Source organism: Terrapene carolina, unplaced genomic scaffold (genome assembly GCF_002925995.2).
Source record: "Terrapene carolina triunguis isolate 2854851 unplaced genomic scaffold, T_m_triunguis-2.0 Scaffold751, whole genome shotgun sequence".
Classification (NCBI taxonomy): domain Eukaryota; kingdom Metazoa; phylum Chordata; order Testudines; family Emydidae; genus Terrapene; species Terrapene triunguis.
This window is the reverse complement of record NW_020665102.1, coordinates 2,173,220-2,199,679: the sequence shown is the minus strand read 5'-3', so window position 1 is coordinate 2,199,679 and position 26,460 is coordinate 2,173,220. Positions and strand designations below refer to the sequence as shown.

Below are 26,460 nucleotides of genomic sequence, written 5' to 3'. Positions count from 1 at the left end.
GCTGAAATAAATTTGTTAGTCTCTAAGGTGCCACAAGTACTCCTGTTCTTTTTGACTGAGATCAGGGATCTTATCATACTGAGGATGGCTCAGGCCTTGCCTGAGATCAGGTCCCCCAGTGTGCCAGGCACTGCACAACCCCTGACCGAGTTTGGGGTAATCGTTGTGCCAGGAACTGCAGAGACCCCTACAGAGAGCAGGGACCTTGTTGGGCCAGGTGCTACAGTGACCCTGACTGAGCTCCAGGCCCCTGTTGTGCCAGGCCCTGCAAAGAAACCAAGTGAAATCAGGCTCCCATTGTGCCAGGTGCTGCAGAGACGGGAAACAAAATCAGGGACCTTGTTGTTCCTGGAGCTGCAGAGACCCCAACTGAGATCTGGACCCTGTTCTGCCAGGTAAAACTGAGACCTGGACTGAGATCACAGCCCCCCTTACGCCAGGCAGCGCACGACTGCTGCCCAGATCGCTGCCTCCATTTTGCAGGGCACTTCAGAGACCCCGACTGAGATCTGTGTCCCCGTTGGGCCTGGCCCTGCACTGACCCCGACCAAGAACATGCCCCATCACTATTGGGCACTGGACAGACTGTGACAGAGATCCTGCCCCCACATTTTGCCAGGTACTGCAGGGATCCCAACCAAAATCAGGGATCCTGTAATGCTGGGAGTTGCAGTGCCCCGGACTGAGGTCAGGCCCCCTGTTGTGCAGGGCACTGCACAGACATTGATCAAGATCAGGGTCCTCATTGTGACTGGTGCTGAATAGACACCAAGAGTATCTCTACCCTGCCATTAAAAACCCACAGCTGGCCCATGCCAGCTGACTCAGGCTCACAGGGGCTGTTTAAAAACCCACAGCTGGCCCATGCCAGCTGACTCAGGCGAAGGGGCTGTTTAATTGCAGTGTAGATGTCTGGGCTCGGGCTGGGACCAGGCTGTAGGACCCTGCGAGGTGGGAGGGTGCCAGATCTTGAGCTGCAGCCCAAGCCAGAACATCTACACCACAATTAAACAGACCCACAGCCTGAGCTGTGTGAGCCCAAGTCAGCGGGCATGGGCTAGCCACCGGTGTCTCACTGCAGTGTAGACATGCCCACAGTGACAGAGAGACCTTGCCACAAAAAGCTCAAAGGCTAAATAGGCAAATGGTGGGAGGCTACTCTCCATTTTACAGATGGGGAAACTGAGGCTCAGAGAACTGAAGTAATTTGCTCAAGTTTGCATGGAGAATTTGGGTCAAAACTGGGAACTGAACCCAGATTGTTTGAATTCTTGCCTCTCCCCTTAACCCCAAGCCCAGCGTGTGTGTGTACAGCATTGTTTTGGTCTGTGTTTGCATTGCATTGGTTTCCAAGGGAGGTTGTGGAATTTCGTTCATTGGAGGCTTTTAAGACCAGGTTAGAGAGACACCAGTCTGGGAATATCTAGGCATACTTGGTCCTGCCTCATCACAGGAGGCTTAAGTAGACGACCTCTCAAGGTCTCTTCCATGCCTACACTGAAATAATTCTCTTTTGTGCTGTGTCCTTGTGACGGGTTGGATCAGAGAAACCCCTTTGGGACTGCCACCTGATGTGCTGGGACTACCTCTGAGCCTGTTTTCCCTGCCAGCTTGGGACTTCAGAACCTTGCCTTGTTTGAGCCAGACACGCTTGCCTGCTGCAAACACAGATCCAAGTCTAAACCACATCCCCCACAAGCTGCAGGCTTAACTGAAAATGGCTTAAGAAGTATTCCTGTCTCCCGCACTCAGATACCCAACTCCCAATGGGGTCCAAACCCCAAATAAATCTTTTACCCTGTATAAAGCTTATACAGGGTAAACTCAAATTGTTCACCCTCTATAACACTGATAGAGATGCACAGCTGTTCGTCCCCCCAGGTATTAATACATACTCTGGGTTAATTGATAAGTAAAAAGTGATTTTATTAAATACAGAAAGTAGGATTTAAGTGGTTCCAAGTAGTAACAGACAGAACAAAGTGAATTACCAAGCAAAATAAAATGAAACACGCAAGTCTATGCCTAATACAGTAGAAATTAAATGCAGGTAAATCTCACCCTCAGAGATGTTCCAATGAGCTTCTTTGACAGACTAGCCTACTTCTAGTCTGGGTTCAGCAATCACTCACACCCCTGTAGTTACAGAATTGATTCCTTGAGGACCTGCTCCATGATTTTTCCAGGGACTGAGGTGAGGCTGACTGGCCTGTAGTTCCCTGGATCCTCCTCCTTCCCTTTTTTAAAGATGGGCACTACATTAGCCTTTTTCCAGTCATCTGGGACCTCCCCCGATCGCCATGAGTTTTCAAAGGTAATGGCCAATGGCTCTGCAATCACATCCGCCAACTCCTTTAGCACCCTCGGATGCAGCACATCCAGCCCCATGGACTTGTGCTCATCCAGCTTTTCTAAATAGTCCTGAACCACTTCTTTCTCCACAGAGAGCTGGTCACTTCCTCCCCATACTGTGCTGTTCAGTGCAGTAGTCTGGGAGCTGACCTTGTCTGTGAAGACAGAGGCAAAAAAAGCATTGACTACATTAGCTTTTTCCACATCCTCTGTCACTAGGTTGCCTCTCCCATTCAGTAAGGGGCCCATGCTTTCCTTGACCACCTTCTTGTTGCTAACATACCTGAAGCAACCCTTCTTGTTACTCTTAACATCTCTTGCTAGCTGCAACTCCAAGTGTGATTTGGCCTTCCTGATTTCACTCCTGCATGCCTGAGCAATATTTTTATACTCCTCCCTGGTCATTTGTCCAATCTTCCACTTCTTGTAAGCTTCTTTTTTGTGTTTAAGATCAGTAAGGATTTCACTGTTAAGCCAAGCCGGTCGCCTGCCACATTTACTGTTCTTTCTACACATCGGGATGATTTGTTCCTGCAACCTCAATAAGGATTCTTTAAAATACAGCCAGCTCTCCTGGACTCCTTTCCCCCTCATGTTATTCTCCCAGGGGATCCTGCCCATCAGTTCCCTGAGGGAGTCAAAGTCTGCTTTTCTGAAGTCCAGGGTCTGTATTCTGCTGCTCTCCTTTCTTCCTTGTGTTAGGATCCTGAACTCGACCATCTCATGGTCACTGCCTCCCAGGTTCCTATCCACTTTTGCTTCCCCTACTAATTCTTCCCTGTTTGTGAGCAGCAGGTCAAGAAGAGCTCTGCCCCTAGTTGGTTCCTCCAGCACTTGCACTAGGAAATTGTCCCCTACACTTTCCAAAAACTTCCTGGCTTGTCTGTGCACTGCTGTATTGCTCTCCCAGCAGATATCGAGGTGATTGAAGTCCCCCATGAGAATCAGGGCCTGTGATCTAGTAACTTCTGTTAGTTGCCTGAAGAAAGTCTCGTCCACCTCATCCCCCTGGTCTGGGGGACAAATGAAATGCATACATTCAGCGATTTCATCAGAGAGAGTTTAGGGCTATAAAAATGTGGGCAACTATTCTATCTAATGCCTTCCTTTGTGGATTTTAGGTGTGATCAACACAGGGGCATGCACTGAGCCACAGTGTCACACCCTAATGTTATAGAAAGGTCAGGACATCTCCCACTTAATGCAAAGGAAAGAGAAAAAACAGAAAAAGGAAAAATAAGATACTAAAATGAGAAGGGGTTGGAACTCTCTAGCTCCTTCAGCCTTTGGACTTGTGTGGTAGGAGCTGTAGCTGTAGTCAAGGAACCAAGTGATGGGGTAGCTGGCCCAGTACTCCCCACTAGCAGGTTTTATTAGGCAGAGAATACAGGCATACCCTGTCATTGATGATGTGAGCTCCTTCCTAGGGGGGACCAGTCTCTCTTAGACCCCCTGGTGACCTGAAAGGAGAAGGACTTAAGCCTTTCCCTTGGTGTTTGTGGATGACGATTCCAGCTTATCCCAATTTATGGTGACTCCTCTGAGATCTTCCAGGTAAATCTGATATGAACTATGCCTTGGATACAGACAACATGTCCAGTTGTTGTGTGTCTGAGTTAACGACTTGAGACTGTCAAAATAACAGGCTCAATTGAAATGATTTAATCTAAAATTATTAATCAGAGATTAGTACAGCACTATACAGAATACAGAAATAAATAGCTCCATTACTGCCCTTTGTTATCAGATTAAGAGCTGGATCTGTGTCTCTCCTGCATCTGCGCAGTTTTCATCCCCCCAACTAAGTTCCCACATTGGTATCATGGTACAGGGTTTCAGACAAAGGAAACCTAGTTGCCAAGAATATTCTCCCAGAAACATATGTTCTGGTGTCATTTCTGTCCATTCTCAGTTTACCCGACTCATGGGAGAAGGCATGATTATTTACAGCTGAGAGGACTAACAATTCTTCAAGTTAATATCTCTCAGTGGGTCTTTCTTACCCCACAATCATTCTTCCATGTTGATTTCCCCAACAGAAAACATCTGCTATAATAATAATCTCTTATTAGTGTCCCTAATCTATATAGGCCTATGTTAGCATTTTATATATATGTTAAGGAGATGGTTTCCAAGAATATCAAGAGTTTTACAGACATGAAGGCACCCTAGAGTTATTAAATACAGCATGATGAATAAATTCCTGAATAGGGTTACACATTGATCAAGACCTGTGTTCGGGGGCTTCGAATTCAGACATACTCTTTGTTGAAGAGAATATATATATATATATATATAAAAATACAGAACTAATGGTATGACTATCACTAACAAGAACTAACACCAGTCCTGTTGGAATGAGGCAGACTTTGGACTGTCAGTTTGGAAAAGTCTCCTTTAACTCAGCAGTTTTCCTAAAATAGCAGTTGTTGGAAAAACATCAATTGTGGATGTGCGAACCCCAAAGATACATTAAACAAAAAAAGAAAGAAAAAAAGTAAAAGAAAAACAATGTGTGTTTTGAGTTGATTCCATAACCTGGTCTGAGGGTTAAATATCCTTCCTCTAAGAGCTATCATCCTCAAAAGGAAAAGGAATCTCAGCACCAAAAAAAAAAATAAAAAAAAAATGGGTTGCAGGAATTTTTAAAAGATAAAATACTCACTGTGTCATGCATCCATCACAATCCTTATTAATAAGTGTGTGTATCTCATGACACATCTCATGTCTTTCCTTTGCAAACAAGAGAAGGTGGGAACTCCATGATCCTTAAAATCTAACTAGGGAAAAGGTCACACAAATTGTGTCCTTAAGTTGTTTTCCTCTTTACAGATATTTACTTTAGCACTTATCCAAATGAATTCCATCTGAAATACAAATAATTAAATTCTCTATGGAGTTTGTATTCTCAGTTCCATTACTTCATTAACATATTTCCCCACCCCAAGCTTTGGAGTAAGGTTTGATGTCAGAACTCCTTTGTCCAAGGGGGATAAATTATCGCAAATAAACTTTTCAGCATTAACCACCATTGCCTATTTTAGTAACAAAGGAAAAAACAACAACATATACTTCAGTTTTCCAATATAATTCAGGCTATCACATCATTAGCGTCTTACTCTTTAACAAATAAATTCATGTATAATTTCTTTTTCATTGGTACCAGTGACACATCTAAAGATTGCAAAATCTTATACGATGAGATAACTGGCTCTGTGGATATGAGGAAAGTGGTGGATGTGATATACCTTGACTTTAGCAAAGCTTTTGATACGCTCTCCCACAGTATTCTTGCCAGCAAGTTAAAAAAGTATGGATTGGATGAATGGACTATAAGGTGGATAGAAAGCTGGCTAGATAGTCAGGCTCAATGGGTAGTGATCAATGGCTCCACGTCTAGTTGGCAGGTGGTATCAAGCAAAGTGCCCCAGAGGTCAGTCCTTGGGCCGGTTTTGTTCAACATCTTCATTAATGATCTGGATGATGGGATGGCACCAGTAGCAAGTTCGCGGATGATACTAAGCTGGGGGGAGAGGTAGATACGCTAAAGGGGAGGGATAGGGTCCAGAGTGACCTAGACAAATTGGAGAATTGGGCCAAAAGTAATCTGATGAAGTTCAATATAGACAAGTGCAGAGTCCTGCACTTAGGACGGAAGAATCCCATGAACTGCTACAGGCTGGGAACCGACTCACTAAGCAGCAGTTCTGCAGAAAAGGACCTGGGGATTACCGTGGTAGAGGAGCTGGATATGAGTCAACAGTGTGCCCTTGTTGCCAAGAAGGCTAACAGCATATTGGGCTGCATGAGTAGGAGCATTGCCAGCAGATCAAGGGAAGTGATTAGTCCCCTCTATTCAGCACTGGTCAGGCCACATCTGGAGTATTGCGTCCAGTTTTGGGCCCCCCCATTACAGAAAGGATGTGGACAAATTGGAGAGAGTCCAGTGGAGGGCAATGAAAATAATGAGGGGACTGGAGCACATGACTTATGAGGAGAGGCTGAAGGAACTGGGCTTATTTAGTCTGCAGAAGAGAAGAGTGAGGGGGGATTTGATAGCAGCCTGCAACTACCTGAAGGGAGATTCCAAAGAGGATGGAGCTCGGCTGTTCTCAGTGGTGGCAGATGACAGAACAAGGAGCAAGGGTTTTAAGTTGCAGTGGGGGAGGTCTAGGCTGGACATTAGGAAACACTATTTCACTAGGAGGGTGGTGAAGCACTGGAATGGGTTACCTAGGGAGGTGGTAGAATCTTCATCCTTAGCGGTTTTTGAGGCCTAGCTTGACAAAGCCCTGGCTGGGAAGATTTAGTTGGGGTTGGTCCTGCTTTGAGCAGGGGGTTGGATTAGATGACCACCTGAGATCTCTTCCAACCCTAATCTTCTATGATTCTATGATATGTGTTGGTCTCAACTGGGATTTCAAAGGAAACTAAGTGAGCCATTACAGTTTACCCCAATATAGGTGCATTCCACTTCTGATAGTTCATTTATCTCTGGGTCTTCTGCCATAAGTGTTGGTAGAAAGGGTCTCCTAGGAGGGCAGGTTTGCATAATGATAAAAAACACCTGTACTTTTTTTCCACACTTTGTAATCTTCCGAAGTAGCAGGAGGTGGAGGAGAAGTGGTCCAAATGCATAGGACACAAGAGCAAAACTAAGAGACAAAAGCATAGAATCAGGGGACAAGATCTGTAAATGCTGCAGTCTGAACTCTGGGCCAGACCCATTGGTTACCTTCATTGGTTACCATCCCTTCCACAGCACGAAAGTCCTTGGTGTCCGACAAGGCAGCCAGACTGGGATCCATGAGGAAGGAATGTCCTTTGAAGGCATCAACTTTCTCACTTTGCCTCGTGGAACTTTGGATCCAAATGTTAGAGGACAATTGTTCCCAATCTAACCCTAGCATCCTTTGGGGCTGTAATCAGTGCCACTGTACTAGGCAGTGGTGTTCCAAAAACAGTTTTACCTGGGTCCTAGTGCACCAAAACTTCTTCTCTGGGGTGAAAATGAACAAGTGCATGCCTGTTATTTCTACCTGAGTCTTGCAAATCCTTCACCTGGGTCGGGGTAAATTTACACTTCTCTGTGGTAGAATCCTTTACCAGACCACCCAAAATCTGAATACTTTTAGTGAAGAATGGCCTTTCAAACATGCCCAATTAATTTCTTTAAGATGGTGTCATAGATCTAAATTAGGAACTAGATTACAGGCCTGGATCCAAGTCTCACTAAGTTACCAGAGGTGGGTTTCTATTAGAAAATAGTTATTTTTCTGCAACTGTCTCACATTCAACACTGATTTCATTTTATACACAATTGCAGCAACTACAAAGGGTGAGTTCAGCAAAGCACTACTTCTCTTTCCTCCACACCTGCGTAGTTCGGGACAGCATGTCCTAATTCACAAGATTAGCCAGGTGAGATCTTCAGGAGTAACCTCCTGTAGGGCCTGGGACACAACCAGTTTGAGAACCAAATACAAGGGGATTTGGCACAGTTCCATGTCACTTACGCTCCATGGATCGTTTGAGACAATATTGACCTAAACAATTGAACACCCCTGTGATGATTTGCACTTGCTTCAGTTAGTTGCAAAGTTTGGAGTCTGCTGTAGATCATGATTTCAGAGCAGAGAATTAAACACACTGCTATGTCTTTGTTAGCATGTCCAATAACTTGGAGTATTCTCTCCTGTTGACTGAACTGCATTTGGACTTTCTCCATGTCATCATGACAGGGTGGGAAAATAGCAAAAACAAAAGAAAAAAAATAAAGTCTTTTTTACCATTTGGCTCAAAGTCCCCAGGAAATCTGTTACATTCAGTCAAACAAAACTGATATCCAGTTATGTAACCAAACGGCCTTCTGGAGAGAGAGAAAAACCCACCTCTCACCTAGGGGTGGGAATCTTTTGGTTCCACAGAAAGTTAAATTCCAGAGCAGGACACCCCTGATGACTCAGAATCTGGACAACAGATACTCCCATCATCTTCTCCTCTCATCCTTTAAAACCTGCTTCGAGATAATATGGAGATATACCTATCTCATAGAGCTGGAAGGGACCTTGAAAAGTCATCGAGTCCAGCCCCCTGCCTTTACTAGCAGGACCAAATACTGATTTTTTGCTCCAGATCCCTAGGTGGCCCCCTCAAGGATTGAACTCACAACCCTGGGTTTAGCAGGCCAATGCTCAAACCACTGAGCTATTCCTCCCACTCCATGCTGTCTCACACTTACTGAGTCATGTGATTTAGGAAAGTTTTAGCATCATCATAATGGGAAAAAACAACCAGCCTTCCCATCCAAAAACAATCCCAACTCAGAAGGAAAAAGACAAGAAGTGGCTTTGCCTATAGATGAAAAATGGTGTTTAAACTAAGAATGATCACATGGTTTTAGATCCATTAAAAAATCTCCTTCCAGGACTCTTTCACCTCCAAACCTAATGAGTCTGATTTAGGATCAAAGAAATTGAACCATGATTCCCAAGCATGGAGACTCAGAACACTGTGTCTTGGGAAACGATGGAAGGTGGAGGGATAGAATGTGAAGAAGATAAACTCTATACAGCTGAGACAGAAGGAAACACTGCTGGGATGATGGGAAGTCTGCAGAAGAATGAGGGGGGATTTGATAGCTGCTTTCAACTACCTGAAAAGGGGTTCCAAAGAAGATGGATCTAGACTGTTCTCAGTGATACCTAATGACAGAACAAGGAGTAATGGTCTCATGTTGCAGTGGGGGAGGTTTAGGTTGGATATTAGGAAAAACTGTCCCTCCGCCACACCTGATTGTCTTTGGGTGTCACAGACTTTGTTATAATTAAATATATTTTAAGTGAGAAAATGGTACAAAAAATAACTGATGTTCAGCACACTCCACGGCAATGTGAGAAAAATGGGAATGAGAGAATTGGTGCCCAAAGGGGAACTTGGTGACTCTAACGATCCCTTTACAGTGGGAGGAACAGTAGAAATGAGACGCTCCAGGGTTGTTTAGACAAGGAAAACTGATGGAGCACTGGTGAAGTTCTGAGTAAACCTTCTAGACACCCCAACCACTATACACAGGCTATGTCTTTACTGCAGGAATAGTTGTGGTTTTACATTAAGCTAGCTAAGACCATGGGAAACCGAGTGGAGATGAGGGCCAGGTAATTTTCTCTTGATGGAGCTAGTTTAGGTCACCCCTGTCCCCTGGAGCTAATAGGGAGACATGTTCCCATGACTCATAGAACAAAGGAGTTGATAGATTGGAGCAGAGGATTAATCCCAAAGAATGTTGAGCTACAAAAGAGAAAAATGGGAAACCTACCTAGTTCAAAGAGCTTTTAAGAGGGAATTAGCAAAAACTAGTAAAGAAAAAAATAAATAAACCCTGTTGTCAGCCCTTGATAAAGTTCTTGTGGTGTTTATTTCCCTTGCAAATTCTCTGATGATACGTAAGGGCTGAGTTCTGAGACAAGCTTTCCCACACTCAGAGCATCTACAGTGTCTCTAGGCTGTGTGGACCCTCTGATGCCTAATCAGGTCTGAGCTCCGAGCGAAGTTTTTCCCGCACTCACAGCACTCATTAGGTCTGGCTTCCATGTGAATCCTCTGATGTCTCATAAGGTCTGAGCTCCGAGCGAAGCTTTTCCCGCATTCACAGCACTCATAGGGTCTCTCTCCTGTGTGGATCCTCTGATGTGCAATGAGGTCTGAGCTCTGAATGAAGTTTTTCCTGCACTCGCAGCATTCAAAGGGGCTGTCTTCCATGTGGATTCGCTGATGTTTCCTAAGCTTTGAGCTCTCAATGAATTTTTTCCCGCACTCGCAGCACCCATAAGGTCTCTCCCCTGTGTGGATTCTCTCATGTGTAATAAGGCTTGAGCGCCAAATAAAGCTTTTCCCGCACTGGCAGCATTCATAGGGTCTCTCTCCTGTGTGAATCCTCTGATGTGCAATGAGGTTTGAGCTGCGAGTGAAGGTTTTCCTGCACTCCCAGCACTCATAAGGTCTCTCCCCTGTGTGGATTCTCTGATGTTTAATAAGGTCAGAGCGTCTACTGAAGTTTTTCCCACACTCACTGCATGGGTTATTTCTCTCTGCTGTGTGGATTTTGTGCTGGGCTATGGTTTCCTCAAGGTACTCATGAGGTCCCCAATAATTAATGGAGCTATTTGTTTTCTCCCTTGGCTTGTTTCCCTGCTTCCTCTCTGGCCTGTGCTGACTCTCACAACCTTCTCTCTGCTCATGACTCCTGGACACATCCTCCTGAGATATTTGCAGCAAGGCCCTGCGTGGTTCCACTTGCTCAGCATCTTCCTGCAGAGGTTTCTTCTCCTCGTTCTCACTCACCATCCCATCACCTGCTGGAATAGAGAGAGACGCCTCAGAAACAGAGGAGAGCAAACCAAAATAAGTGCTGGAGAGATGGGAATTAATCAGGAATTGAATTTCCCCAAAGTCTTTCCCACGGGGGTGAGGGAGATCAATTCTTCCTGTAAATCCCATCCAAACACTCAGGGGGAAGGGAAGTCAAGGAGGGAGCTACTGCCAGGTGTCACTCAGGATGGGTAGGACGTCATGAGCGACATCTGCCCTGAGAATACAAACCTGCTGGGGACAATCCTGAACTCGGAGAACTCACAAGGTCTCTGTCGGGAATCCAAGCTGTGTCCTTCAACCACAGACAGGTTTTGAATTAGTTTAATGATTTCTCACCTATGCAGGCACCTCTCAGGATCTCTCTTTCCTCTGAATCATGGAGATCTGGGACCCCTGGCTCATCCTCTTGTTTCAGATGGGAGATCGCATCAGTTTTGAAAAGCGGAAACTCTGCAGAGGGAAAGGAAATCCGGTGGGTTCGTAGGAGATTTGTCACACAACAAAATTCTATTATTTTAACCCCAGCCCATTTGGAAGTTGCAATATGCTGGTGTGAGATCCCTAGATCGGGGTGGCAAAACTGAGCCTGAAAAGGAGCCAGAATTTACCAAAGTGTCACCGTAATACATCAACAGCCCCCCATAAGCTCCCCCCACCTCCACTCCCAGCACCTCCCGTCCACTGGCAGCCCCGCCTGTGATGGGTTGGATCACAGAAACCCCCTTGGGGCTGCCAACTGATGTGCCAAGACTACTTCTGCCCCCGCTTTCCCTGCCAGCTTGGGACTCCAGCACCCTGTCTAGTTGAGCCAGACATACCAGTCTGCTCCAACACAGACCCAGGGTCTGAACCACGTGCCCCAAAGCTGCAGACTTAACTGAAAGCAACTTAAGAAGTGTTTCTGTCTTTAACACTCAGATGCCCAACTCCCAATGGGGTCCAAACCCCAAATAAATCCATAAACTCAAATTGTTCGCCCTCTATAACACGGAGAGAGAGATATGCACAGCTGTTTGGCCCCCCCAAGTATTAATATGTACTCTGAGTTAATTAATAAGCAAAAAGTGATTTTATTAAATACAGAAAGTAGGATTTAAGTGGTTCCAAGTAGTAACAGACAGAACAAAGTGAATTACTAAGTAAAATAAAATAAAACACGCAAGTCTGAGTCTAATACAGTAAGAATCATAGAATATGAGGGTTGGAAGGGACCTCAGGAGGTCATCTAGTCCAACCTCCTGCTCAAAGGAGGACCAATTCCCAACTAAATCATCCCAGCCAGGGTTTTGTCAAGCCGGGCATTAAAAACCTCTAAGGAAGGAGATTCCACCACCTCCCTAGGGAACCCATTCCAGTGCTTCACCACCCTCCTAGTGAAATAGTTTTTCCTAATTTCCAACCAGGCTTCCTTTTACAGACTAGTCTGGGTCCAGCAATCACTCACACCCCCTGTAGTTACTGTCCTTTGTTCCAGTTTCTTTCAGGTATCCTTGGAGGTGGAGAGGCTCTCTCTTAAGCCAGCTGAAGACAAAATGGAGGGGGTTCCCAAGGATTTAAATAGACTTTCTCTTGTGGGTGGAGACCCCCTCCTCTCTTCTATGCAAAGTCCAGCTCCAAGATGGAGTTTGGAGTCACATGGGCAAGCCACATGTCCATGCATGACTCAGTTTTTACAGGCAGCAGCCACTATTTACATCCTACCCTGAACATCCTCAGGTAGACTTCTTATATGGATTGGAGCCTTCCAAGATTCATTGTCCTTTAAGTGTTTCTTGATTGGGCACTTAATTTGCACATTCCTTTCTCAAGAAGCTGACCAAATGCTTTACTAAGGCTACTTAGAAATCAAGCAAGTACACAGCCAATATTCATAACTTCAAATACAACGACACATGCATACAAATAGGATGAATAGATTCAGTAGATCATAACCTTTACAGAGATGTTACATGGCATATGTAGCATAAAACATATTCCAGTTATGTCATATATACATTCATAAGCATATTTCCATGAAGCCTTATGGGGGGCACCATTACACCGCCGATCAGCAGTTTCATGGCATGCAGGAGGCTCGGGGGGTGGGGGGGGGAGCAAGGGCATGGCAGGCTCAGGGGAGGGGGCGGGAAGGGGTGGAGAGGGGCAGAGCCAGGGATTGAGCAGTGAGCATCCCTGGCACACTGGAAAGTTGGCTCCTGTAGCTTCATCCCCGGAGTTGGTGCCTATACAAGGAGCCACATATTAACTTCTGCAGAGCCACAGGTTGGCCATCCCTGCCCTACATGCTCAAACGTGTTGGAGGCTCTGCTGAAAGAGGGATTTAACTAACCCCATCTCTGCTGGGAAAACACACTGCCCAACAATCTCCTCAAAGGGAGGCCTAAAACACAGAGACTAACTCCACGGCCTAGAAAGGGAAGATGGCAGTGGGAAAGGAAACCTCCTGCTTCTTTCTGAGAGAGAGTCCCAGGGAAGCTGGGAACAGTGAGCATGTGTTGGTGGGGGTCAGCAGTCTAAGCAATAGGAGGGAGTGAGCACGGTATCTCAGGTGTATTAGATGTCAGGAAAGCACATCTTGAGGATTGAGGCATGGGCAGCAGTTATCACAGGGCAAGAGAGGCTGAGGCCACACTCTGCCCCCAGCCCTCCTCCTGCTTCCTGCCAGTGCTCTGGGGCTCTTCCCTGTGGCCCAGGCCCTGGGCTGGGGTTAGGGGGGGGACCAGGCTGCAGCCAGGGACTCCAGAGGGCCAGAGCCAGTGCTCGCATCGCCTGGCGCTCTGGGGCTGGAGGTGCTTGGGTAGCCCGGGGCAGGGGCCAGCGGCCATGGGGGCCTCTGGGCTCCGGCGTGGAAAAGGGGCAGGACCTCAGGCAGAAGGGGCGGGCTGGGGCAGGGGCTAGCCTCCCCGAGCCGGTGGTTCACGTGCCACCCATTCAATTAGGGACTCTAGTAAGTCAGGCAAAAAGGGAGGGAGTATGAAAATCCCCTAGGGTCTGGAGAAGGCTGGGGAATTAGATGCTATAATTCAAGAGCAACAGATTCTAGTTTCTTTGGAAAAGGAGAATATAAAAAATATTAATGATCTAGATGATGGGATGGATTGCACTCTCAGCAAGTTCACAGATGACACTAAACTGGGAGGAGAGGTAAATATGCTGGAGGGTAGGGATTGGGTCCAGAGTGACCTAGACAAATTGAGGATTGGGCCAAATGAAATCTGATGAGGTTCAACAAGGACAAGTGCAGAGTCCTGCACTTAGGATGGAAGAATCCCATGTACCGCTACAGGCTGGGGACCGACTGGCTAAGCAGCAGGTCTGCAGAAAAGAACCTGGGGATTACAATGGACAAGAAGCTGGATAGGAGTCAACAGTGTGCCCTTGTTGCCAAGAAGGCTAACAGCATATTGGGCTGCATTAGTAGGAGCATTGCCAGCAGATCGAGGGAAGTGATTATTCCCCTCTATTCAGCACTGGTGAGACCACATCTGGACTATTGTGTCCAGTTTTGGGCCCCTCACTACAGAAAGGATGTGGACAAATTGAAGAGAGTCCAGCAGAGGGCAATGAAAATGATTAGGGGGCTGGGGCACATGACTTCGGAGGAGATGCTGAGGGAACTGGACTTATTTAGTCTGCAGAAGAGAAGAGTGAAGGGGGATTTGATAGGAGCCTTCAACTACCTGAAGGGGGGTTCCAAAGAGGATGGAGCTTGGCTCTTCTCAGTGGTGGCAGATGACAGAACAAGGAGCAATGGTCTCAAATTGAAGTGGGGGAGGTCTAGGTTGGATATTAGGAAAAACTATGTCACTAGGAGGGTGGTGAAATACTGGAATGGGTTCCCTAGGGAGGTGGTGGAATCTCCATCCTTAGAGGTTTTTAAGGCCCGGCTTGACAAAGCCCTGGCTGGGATGATTTAGTTGATGTTGGTTCTGCTTTGAGCAGGGGGTTGGACTAGATGACCTCCTGAGGTCTCTTCTGACCCTGATATTCTATGATTCTAATAGGAATTGGGCCATGTGACATCAGGCGGGTCTGACTCAAAGAGCCAAGAGAAATTGGGAGTGCTACAGATAGGGAGGAGGAAGGACAATCTTCTGCATCCCCAGAGTCACTCCCAACCTAGGACACAGCCAAGAAAGACCGCTTTTCCCCAGGGAAGGGGTCATCTTGTTGCTGGGAGGAATGGAAGAGGTGAGTGTGGTGTGGGGGTGGGCACTCAGCAATGGAGAAAGAAGAGTGAAGATGATATTTGAAAATGTAGATAAAAAAGTGAAACTGGGCAGCAATAGGAATGGGGTGCAGCTCCTAAATCAGCGAGGGTCTATAGGGACTCTGTGTTAGTGGGGTAGGATCCCAGCAGCTCCAGCTCCCCCCAAACCTTCCCTCCGCTCCCTCCCAATGAACACACCCTCCCCCTTTCCCAAGTGGCCCTTAGTCCTATATCTAGGGCCCTACCAAATTCAAGGTTCATTTTGGTCAATTTCAGTCTGAGCATTTTAAAAATCTTGAATTTCACTGATTCAGATGTTGAAATCTTAAATTTCACGGTGTTGTAACCATGGGGGTCCTGACCGAAACGAGGGTTATGGGGGGGAGGTCGCAAGGCTAGTGTAGTGGGCCCATGGTATTGCCACCCTTACTTCTGTGCTGCCTTCAGAGCTGGGCAGCCAGAGAGCAGCAGCTGCTGGCCAGGAACCCAGCTTTGAAGGCAGCACCACCACCAGAAATGGAGAAGAAAGGGTGGCAATCCCATGCCATACCACCCTTACTTCTGCGTGGCTGCTGGCGATGGCACTGCCTTCAGAGCTGGGTGCCCAGCCAGCAGCCGCCTCTCTCCAGCCACCCAGCTCGGAAGGCAGCACAGAAGTAAGGGTGGCAATACCACAGCCCCCCTACAATATACAGATTTCACGGGGGAGACGGGATTTCACGGTCCATGACGTATTTTTCATGGCCGTGAATTTGGTAGGGCCCTCGCCTGTAGCTCCAAACCCCTGAGATGGGAGTTGGAGCTGCTCCGTAATATTGTTGAATACTGTATTACTGTATGCTGACCTGGCTATTGGGATCTTTACAGTTGTTGGTTCAGTTTAATGCGGGGGAGGGGGGTATGGAAAACAGGCAGGAAGGGAAGAAGAATGGCTCAAAATTAGCCACCCTTTGGCAAACACTTGAAAAGTGTTATGAGACAATGCAGGAACGATCAGCATTTCCTGTTCTATCTGCCAGCTCCAGCTAACTCGCAGAACTGGGTTAGATGAGCAGGGCCAAAGTCTGGGCCAAACTGGAGCAGTGGAAAAAGGAAGTCCATTTCAAGTAACTGGAAAGGGGAAAGAGACGGAGACACAGGGGGCCCAATGGGGTGTCTGAAGAAGTTAGATCTGCTCTCTCGGATCCACAGGGTCTGGTCTACATTCCAGCCTAGAGCAGCAAAAGTTAAGGCAGGCCAGTGCAAGTAGCCAGCCAAGTTGGTTTGGAATCCATGTCAGTCTCTCGGTCAGTCCCAGGAGAGAGCCCAGTTGCCTGCCACCTTTCCCCTTCCTTCTCCAGCTCAGCCCGTTGCTCTGCTTCCCTGCCGAGAGGAGGCGGCGGGGGATTCTCTTTCCTTGCACTTGTTTGTTGCCATGTGGAAATGTCCTGGCCATAGGGAGTGACTTTGTCTCTTTGGATTCTGCATTGATCTGGGTCAGCTTCAGTGTGTCCTTTAATGACCCATTCGGTGCACCCAGCCGGCTACCTGACGCAAACAACTCAAATCTCCGGTCCTGCCCCAAGAGCAGATCAGTCCTTTTTTCACCCCGGGTAGCAATGCAAAGGACACAGGGAAACTGAGGCAGGCATCGGCATCATAAAACTATCACCACAATTCCCCCTGGGTCACACCTGCCTAGCTGACAAGCAGTAAGACAAGCAGGCGTGAAGATTGTTATTTTAAAATCCTTTTTTCTCTTACCCTTGATTCCTACTGCAAAATAGACACAACTTTGGCGTGAAGAGGGCTGTTTTGTGAACGTACACAAATGAGGCCCTGCTCTCACCCCGCCTTTCCCACACCTCAGCCCCATCCCCCAAGGTCTCCCTGCCCACCACTGGCTCCTCTCCACCTGCTCCTGAGCGCCTCCCACCAGCTGCCGAAAAGCTGATCAGCAGCCAGCCCTAGGGCCGTCCAACAGCTGTGGCTGGCATGTGCAGAGCACCCCCTATTTTTTTTTCCCGTGGGTGCTTGAGCCCCAGAGCACCCAGGCAGTTGGCACCTATGTCCCCAACCATTTTGCATCCCTCTCCTCCAAGCAGTCCTTGCTCCCATCTCCCAGAAGCTCCTGCCAAAAAGTGTCCCTTCCCTCCCACATCTCTAGCACCCCCATTTCCTGGAGCACCCGCCCTGCCTTTACTTCCATCACCATCAGCACACCTTGGCCTCCCCCTCCACCACCATGTGCAATTCAAACTGGAGACTGGGAAGCACAAACACTGAAACAAGCACTAAAAATAAAACGTTACTAGAAACTCATATTCTTGCTAAGGTGTTAACAATAAAAACCTGATATTGCCTTTGCTGTCAGTACGCTGCTCTGTCCCAACCCCGCTGTGTAGAGAGCCACCTGTAAACAGGGAACTGTACGGGGTGGGGAGCTGAAATGGAGTCCATGGGTGACAAAACCATGGGGGGGGGGGTTATGCAGAGTTCCTTGTGAATCCCTCATAGCTTATGTGTTTGCATGTAGCCATAAAAGCCTGTATTCAAAGCCATCGGGAGGCCATAAGGCATGCATATGTTAACACAGTATCCTGCTGATTCCCGCATGAATTTTGCCCCAGTCCCAGGTGCTGCAAACTTTTCCCGTATCAGACACTCAAGATATAGAGTCACATTTCCAGGAAGGATATATTTTCCAGGGTGTCCTCAGTAGCGGATCAGCCCACTTCCCTTACAGATGTGATGTTCAGTCACCATAAGTTGGCATACTTTGATGGCATACATGGTTGGCTTGCCACCAAAGGCATGGAATAAAATCTCTCTTTGCCATTCAGGAACCACAAGAACTGTTGTGTCCTCCCAAATGCGGAATGCTTGAAATGACAGAGAAGGCCTATGGAGTAGGTCATGGCTATGTCGCTTCCCTCAGAGCCCAAAATGTTCTGTAATTTTAAGCAAAATTGTGATTTTCAAGTTACCATTTTCTGTATGGATTTTTCACTGCAATTAACGCAGTAGTGTCCATGGAGCTTCTGGGATCTGCAGCATTCCTCTCACAATATATTGAAGGTCAGTTTCACAAAATATCCAATTTTTCTTTCAGATTCCACCAGTATTTTTTTTCCTGCGCTTTTGCACTGAGCTCTGTTATGGTCTTGGCCTTCACAACATCCTCAGGCAAGGCGTTGTGTGAAGAAATACTTCCTTTTGTTTGTTTTAAACCTGCTGCCTATTCATTTCATTTGATGACCCCTAGTTCTCGTGTTATGAAAGGGGTAAACAACACTTCCTTATTTACTTTCTCCACACCCATCATGATTTTATAGACTTCTATCATATCCCCCTTTAGTCACCTCTTTTCCCAGCTGAAAATTCCCAGTCTTTTTAATCTCTCCTCATACAGAAGTTGTTCCCTGCCCCTCATCATTTTGTTGCCCTTTTCTGTACCTTTTCCAATTCCAATATCTCTTTTTTGAGATGGGGCGACCACATCTGCACGCAGTATTCAAGACATGGGTGCACCCTGGATTTATACAGAGGCAATATGATATTTTATGTCTTACTCTCTATCCCTTTCCTAATGATTCCCAACAATTGCATCGCCGTTCCTGGAACAGGAACACTGGCTGAGGAAGGAAGTCAGAGTGCAGCAAAAAGACCTGTCTGAGTGGCTGCTTTCATTAGTCACCACAAGAGGGCAGGCTCCTGCTGCACCCCACCATGGCCCAAGTCCCCTCCATGGTACCATGCAATGCATCCCAGCAACACTTTGGCCAACATCATGGTTGGGTGGCCCATGTAACCAGGGCTTAAAAGTAGCTGGACAGGACAAATCTGCCTCTTGCATACATTCCATGGCAGCCCCCTGCCCCCTTCCGGACTGGTAGGGCTGCTGTCATGTGTGTGCCGTGATCCTGGAGGGTCAAGCCAAGCCGCTCAGAAAGCTCCAGAAATGTAGCTTTCTTCACGCAAAAGTTCTGCACCCATCGCTGGTCACCCCAAGTCTGCATGACAATGTGAGCCCACCAATGTGCTCCAGAAGTGCCGGAGGGAGAGGATATCAGCAGCTACACCGAGAGCCATGGGTAGCAGCAGCCAATTTGAGCATCCCATATCTGTTTCATCCTCCTCCTCCTCCTGCACCATCATTAGCTCTATCAGGTGCGTTCAGTGAGTCAGAAAATACTGCCAGAATGTCCACCAGCATTTCCCAGAAGTTCTGCCCATTTTGTGAGACAGGAGCATTTTTCTTGCATTCTCCAGGAGTTCCTCTTGGGAGCTTTGCCCAGGTGTGAAGAATCACACCAAAAAAATTTTAAAAGCAAAATCTCAAGTGTAGGCACAGTTAATTAACTTCTGTAATACAGAGTTAAGGTTGCCAAGTGCTGCCGTGAGCCCTTGCAGAACCTGGATGGTGACTAAACTTAGAGCTCTGAAAACCGGGGAATGAAGCGTGAAAGTTCATACCACACCTGCAACACAACCTTAACTCTACCCCGTCCCAAGCTGGCATTAGCCATGGACTATGGTGCAGTAAGGGTGGTGCAAAGGTTAATAAACTACCAAGCAAATGGGGAATTCTCCTTCTCTTGGAGTCTTCAAGTCAAGAATGGATGCCCTTCTGGAAGATGATTTAGTCCAGTGGTTCTCAGTGTTGTACTGGTGACCCCCCCCCCCTTCCCACAGCAAAGCTCTGAGTGTGACCCCCCCCCCCCCAATAAATTAAAAAAGCTTTTTTATATATTTAACACCATTATAAATGCTGGAGGCAAAGCAGGGTTTGGGGTGGAGGCTGACAGCTCACGACCCCCCAGGTAATAACCTGGCAACCCCGAGGGGTCCCAACCTCTGATTTAGTCAAACACAAAGTATTCAACGCAATACAGCAGTAACTGGGTGAAATTCAACGGTCTGTGTGATACAGGAGATCAGACTAGATGATCTAATCATCCCTTCTGGCCTTAAAATTTATGAATCTACGATAGGAGAAAGGACTAAGAACATGCCATTGTTTGCATTGTGTTCACAGATGGGAATACATTTATCTGCATGCCCTCCAGCTGTAGCTGTAATTGGATGATGGAGTGATTAGTTGGAGCAGTTTGGCAGAGCTGTCACTGTGATATAAAGGGAGGTGCATGTGAACCTTGAAGGACCAAGAATGCCTCATTTCAGTGTTGAAGGTTGCAACAATAAATGTGCACGGGGTGGGCACTTTCCATAAGCATTGTCAGCACTCTGGTAGCATACATGCTTAGTGGTCTCCAGGGCTTAGAGAGGGGTAAGTGAAGGTAATGACTCAGATGGAATCCTCAGGGGGCGGGCAAATGCATGTTAATATTCTGAAAGTCTGTGCTGGTTAGTGTGGTGTAGGCTCAATCTCTGAGTGCCGGCCAGGGATTGGAAAATTGTTTGTTTGCTATGCCAGACCTAAATCCAAGTTTTCCCTTAGCAAAGAGAAGTTGTTAGACTTTGTGCTGTTCTGCTCCTGTTCCCAGAGTGTTCTGTAGCAGGGGAGGGTAGAGTGCTAGTGTGTGTGTCACTAGCATGTTGGGGTGATGCTGAAACAGGGCAGAGAAGAGGTTGCATTGTGGGGTGATATCACAGAGTCACCGGGCGATGCTCTGGAACTACTCCATACAAAGCCAGTCAGGACTCTGGGGGAGCCTTCTCTCTCTGAGCAAACTGTCTCCAGGGCAAGAAGCTTACACAGCTTTGGCCTTCCTGGGTCTGACCTCGGAGCATTCAGCATCCCCTGCCCCACCATACACTTCCCACAGAGGGCCCTGCACCCCAACTCCTCAGTCAGACGTGACTCTCAGCCAGTAAAACAGAAGGTTTATTAGACGACAGGAACATGGTGTAATGGGATTTTCTTGTTTTTCCAATGGTTTGCATGTAGCAGGGGGTGGGACTCAGTTTCTCTGGGTCCCAGAAACAGACAAGGTTTTCATCTCAAGGCCAAAAGACCAAAAACATCAAGACACTTGATCACAGCCTTGGGTAGACCACAAGACTAGACACTTGATCTTAGCCAAAAGGCCAAGAAGCAAATTTCAGTTTCCCTGGGTGTTACTGGTTTAACAAGGTGAGGGGAGAGGGAGTTTGTTGTTACAGAGGACTGGAGAGGGAACTTGGGACCCTAGCCAATGGCCTGGTGGATGGATACCTCAGCGACTGGTGACCTGACGACCTGGTGACCCGGAGGCCCAGCTCAGGAGTCGCAGCCAGTTCTGGCCAGTGGGAGGACAATGGGCTGTAAAGAGAGAACCCCAAAGAGAGGACCCCGGTGACTTAACCAGCCGGTTCCAGCCAGAGGACAGAAGAGAGGAGAGGAGGCCCAGGTGACCCGGTTTACGACCCTGTTTACTTGGAGAGAAGACAATGGACAGAGATGGGGCTTGGGGCCAATGATAGCAGATGCCCAGCTGGGAAGCAGGGGGGCTCGGGACTGGAGAGGGGGAGCAGGCAGAGTCCACCTGGATGCAGGGGAGACTGGTATATGCTTTGCTAAGGGAGGCCAGGCCTGAGGCCCTGAGAGTTTCCTGTGCTGTGTTCAACACTCAAACCCTCCTGTTTTACGCTGGCTGAGAGTCACTCCGGTCTAGAGAACAGGGTTGCATCATCTCCTTCGGGGGTGGAGGCCCCGGGGGTCCAGAGCGAGTGGACTCCCTGAGGGGGCCCACGCCGAGAGACAGGCGTGCTAAGGCTCAGAGAGGTGAGGCTCCAGGACGTGGAGGGGCCTAACCCCGAAAGAGAGTGGACCACCGAGAAGGGCTGTCTCACTGAAAGGGGCACCCCCCCCACGGACCGCACTGGGCCAAGAATGGGCATGATCTGAGAGTCCGTGGCAGATGGTCTAAAACAGAGCTTGAAGGTACAGAAAACAGGACCCTTAAGTCAGGTCCATCTTGGGGTACGGAGGCCAGAGCCCTATCTGGGCCTCCCTCCATTTCCCCAGCCAGCTCCAAACTGAAAAACTCTCCAGCCCCTCCGCTGGCCTTTGTCTCTTTCCCAGGCCAGGAGGCCACCTGATCGCTTTGCTCTCCAACACCTTCAGTTGGCACCTTTGCAGAGGAGGGGCCCAGGCCATCAGTTGCCAGGAGACAGGGTGTCGGCCATTCTCTTTGCAGACAGCATCACACTGGCCCTCTAGGGCTCTGCAACAATCACACACCCGTATCCCCCCCACCTAGATACTTAAGAAATGGATAGGGGAAACTGAGGCACCTCAGTATTCAGAGAAAACATTAAGAACATTCCCACTTCGTCACAGGTGATGTAAACCTTAACTCTGCATTTCTGCTTCTAAGAACCGAGGGGATGGGAATCCTTACCCAGCAAGGTCACATTCTGATGATTCTCCTGCATGACGTCTCTGCAGAGGGCTCTCTGAGCGGGGTCCAGCAGAGCCCACTCTTCCCTGGTGAAATACACAGCCACCTCCTCGAAGGTCACCAGCCCCTGAAAGAACAAGGATCTCCCACTCAGTACCTGCTGCCCTAATCACAATCCCACTATTCATGGAGTAGCAAATGAATACACAGTCAGCAGAGCCCACCCACAACCTGCTCAGAGCACCCAGGAAGCATTAGGGTGAGGGGAGATAGAGAGAGCCCCTCGTCCTTCCCAGCAGATAGAGGGAACAAGGTCTTCACTTGCATCAGACAGACTTACCAGAAGCTGATACAAGAGATGGAGCCCCCAGCAGGGTCCAAGGAGGTTCCCTGATAGGAAGCCCAACACCCTCCCCATTTCCAGCAGCTGGATGTCAGGGGATGGGGCATCTTCCCTAAGCCCCTCTGCTGGGTGTCCCCTTCATATGTCATAACCACCTCTGATTAGTGGGTTCACCCTCCAGCACTGAGAGTCTGGGAAGTTTTCCCAGCCCAGGCTGGCTTGTTCCCTCTTCCACAAATAGGGGAATTTCCACACCCAACCCCCATGGCTCTATTCCTAGAATCTAGACCCCAGATTTATCAAGTCCCAGCAGGTTCATCACACCTTGTCCCCCTCCCTTTCTCCACCCTGTGCACTGTCTGCACCCTCCCGTCCTTAGATCAAACTCCCACTTCCTGTGTATTGTGACAGACCCAGACCAGTGGGGTACAGGAGTCTGATAGAGGGCAAATATACTGGTCACTGGATGAGTAGTTTTCTGTTCCCTGAGTGACCAGAGCAGGGGCTGCACTAGAGTAATCAGGAACCTGCTAGAACCAGTTAAGTTAGGCTAATTAGGACACCTGGAGCCAATTAAGAAGAAGCTGCTAGAATCAATTAAGGCAGGCTAATCAGGGCACCTGAGTTTTAAAAAGGTGCTCACTTCAGTTTGTGGTGAGAGGGTGAGGAGCTGGGAGCAAGAGGCACAAGGAGCTGAGAGTGAGAGGGTGTGCTGCCGGAGGACTGAGGAGCACAAGCGTTATCAGACACCAGGAGGAAGGTCCTGTGGTGAGAATAAGGAAGGTGTTTGGAGGAGGCCATGGGGAAGTAGCCCAGGGAGTTGTAGCTGTCATGCAGCTGTTACAGGAGGCACTATAGACAGCTGCAGTCCACAGGGCCCTGGGCTGGAACCCGGAGTAGAGGGCGGGCCCGGGTTCCCCCCAAACCTCCCAATTGACCTGGACTGTGAGTTCTTCCAGAGGGGAAGGTCTCTGGGCTGTTCCCCAACCCACATGGTGAATCTCTGAGGCAAGAAAATCCGCCAATAAGCGCAGAACCCACCAAGATAGAGAAGGAACTTTGTCACAGTATTCACTGTCCCTCTGGCTCCTGCAGGAACGCCCCCAGCAATTTCCTCAGCATCCCTACCTGAGACAGCTCTGCTGCACCCTCTTCCCTTCCCCGGGCAGGCTGGGAGAATCTGGAGGGACGCGGGGATGTTATTCTGCAGCCTGTCGGGAGGAGAAGGGTTATTGGGGGGGGGATTTCAGAATAGACTTTAGGTTATTTCACATCCCGAGTCTCATTGGCTCTTTTAGACTCTCACATTGGGAAAGTGCTCCGGCACTGTGCAGTGCAGACCCATCCCCTCCCACCAGGGCTAAACCCACCGAGACCCTTTAAACCTGACATTCCCCCAGATGGCACATTCCCCCAGCAGAGGGGGAACTACGCAGAGCTAGGGACCAGGCAAAATCTGACCAGTGCTGAGGCAGGAACTGGATCTTAGCAGGTTTCGGAGCCCGTGGCCTCTCTCCCCACTTATTTCTCCTCAGTTTTTCTCTTCCCTCCTGGCTCAAAGACTTGGTTATTGTCTATTCCTGGAGGCCTTTCCTATCCTGCAAGAGCTAATGCCATTTCGGCTCGACATGCTGCCTCATCGCCATCTCTCCTAAACACGGGTGGAGTGTCAGTCTCTCTGGTTGCGATACAGACACAGCAGTGAAAGGGTTGCTGTGCACAGCTTCAGGCTGCCTAATATCTAAGCCCCTTTGTTTTCAGTTTAAACGGATTTTTCTTGAAAAATAAAGTATTAGTCACTTTTTTCTGATTTTCACCCTACATTTGTATCATTCAAACATACAAAAAATAACTTGTTTTGTTAGAAAAATACAATCCATTACATGAGATTAATGTATTCTTGTAATGCATCAATGTGTATATGCAATGCTGCCTGTTGAAGAAAGGCTCTGTATTACTCTAGAAGATACACACAATAAACAAACACGCACGCATGCAAGCACTGAAGTGCGTGCGCATCTGAACGTACTGATGAATCTATGTGCCCATCATGTGCACATTTCAAGCTGTTAGCAGATAATGGTTTAAAGATCTGATACACTAAAATGGGAAGAAAATGAAAATCTGTCTCAGAATATGTTTCAGAACACAAGGAAGTATTCGAAAGTTTTAAAAAAACAAAACTGGGAGAAAAGGATGAAGTTGAGTGTATGCACTGCAAATGGTGCAGCCCAGTTATTAAATAGCTAATAGTTGAAAGTCTGCAACAGAAACCTGTTCATTCAAATGAAAAGTTTCATTTGGGGATTAGATTGTTTTCTTAAACTCAGATGTGGCCTTGTGTTTTGAGTTCTGTTTTAGTTCTGCAGCAAACCACATTGATGAATGGAATTCAAAGGATCAATCTACTGAATGCTTTCCTTCCACCCACCCTTTCTTTCCATCCACCAAAATAAACCCCCATATTTACCCAGAAAAACAAATCAATTTTTTGCACTGATTTTCACCTGTTTTTGTTGTTGGGGTAATACTGATCAATTCCCCAGAAAAATTAAATCAAATACAAACTGAAAGTGAACGGCCCTACTAATATCACAGCTGGGATTCTGAATGATTATGAATGTGGCTTGCATTGAAATCAATATTTCCCAGGGTTGGGCCATATCTGCTCTAGCCACTAGCTGCCCAATTCAGACTTCCTTTATACACAATGTAACACTCTCTTCCCATTCATAGGCAATAGGGATACAAAATCATGAAGGATCCAGTGCAGCGTTTCTCAGCTGGTGGGTTGCAATACCCAGGGGTTCATGACAGGCAGTCAGATGGGCCATGAGATACTGACAGATTTACTATGACCTTAAGCAAAGAAAATCTCACTCCCTCACTTTCTGCACTTTTAGCCCTCACACATGGAAGTTATATAGGATCAGGTTTGATACGTGTTTTATTCTCATGTCATAGTAAATGTCAGGGGATCCCAAAGGGGGTGGGGGGGAGGATTTAAAATAAGGGGTCACCAATGTGAAAAGGGTGCAAAACACCAACATGCGCTACAGTAGCTCCATCTTTGTTCCAAATGAACATTCAAAGCTAGTCTGTATGCAGCAAACCAGCCTATGATAGGGCCTTCAGTGGCCGGGCGGCCTAGTGGCTAGATCGTTGGTCAGCAGGGGTGCAGGGGGACCTGGGCCCTCCCTCTCCTTCAGGTCCCAGCCCAGAGTCCTGTGTAGTTGAACCCCTAAACAGGGGAGATGGGTGTCCCTCCCAGCAGAGGGGGTCAAGATCTGTTTTCCTGGGCTACTTCCTACTAAAGTCTCCATTGGCTGTCACGTCACTGATCCGTCCCTTCAGGCAGGCAAACAGAGCTCCTCCCTCTGCAACGGAGCCAGGCTCCCTTCTTTTCTCCCCTGCTCCAGGCCTGGCATTGACTGCTGGGATAGCAGGGCGGGGCTAGCTGAACCCACAGGTTTTCTTTAACCCCTGCTGTGCCAGCTGGCAGTTTCTCTGCCCCTTCACACAGCCCCATTGCTCAGCCAGAGTCAGTCCATACAAGGTACAGCTGGGCTCCGCCCCTCCTCGCTCCTGAGACTCTGCTGCCCACATCTGACCATTTTCAGTCACACATTGAAACTTTCAGACTCCTCAGGTCTGGATATTTTGTCCTTGTTTCATCCTATTTCAACCATTCGGGTTGTTGTTCCTTTCCCCAAAGGAAAACACACCCGAGATCTGGATTCGCTCTGAATCCCTATCAGATGTCATAGCAGGAGTGAATCAGTCTCAGGGCTCACCCTGCTTTGCATTGTGCAGCTGGAAGCTGTGGAATATCGGGACTGGAGCCCGTGATGCCATGT

At 47.9% G+C, this 26,460-nt stretch overlaps 1 pseudogene; it reads right to left on the bottom strand.

Moving 5' to 3' along the window:
• LOC112124918 overlaps positions 1-26,460 on the bottom strand; it is a 377,084-nt pseudogene that overhangs the window by 345,869 nt on the left and 4,755 nt on the right.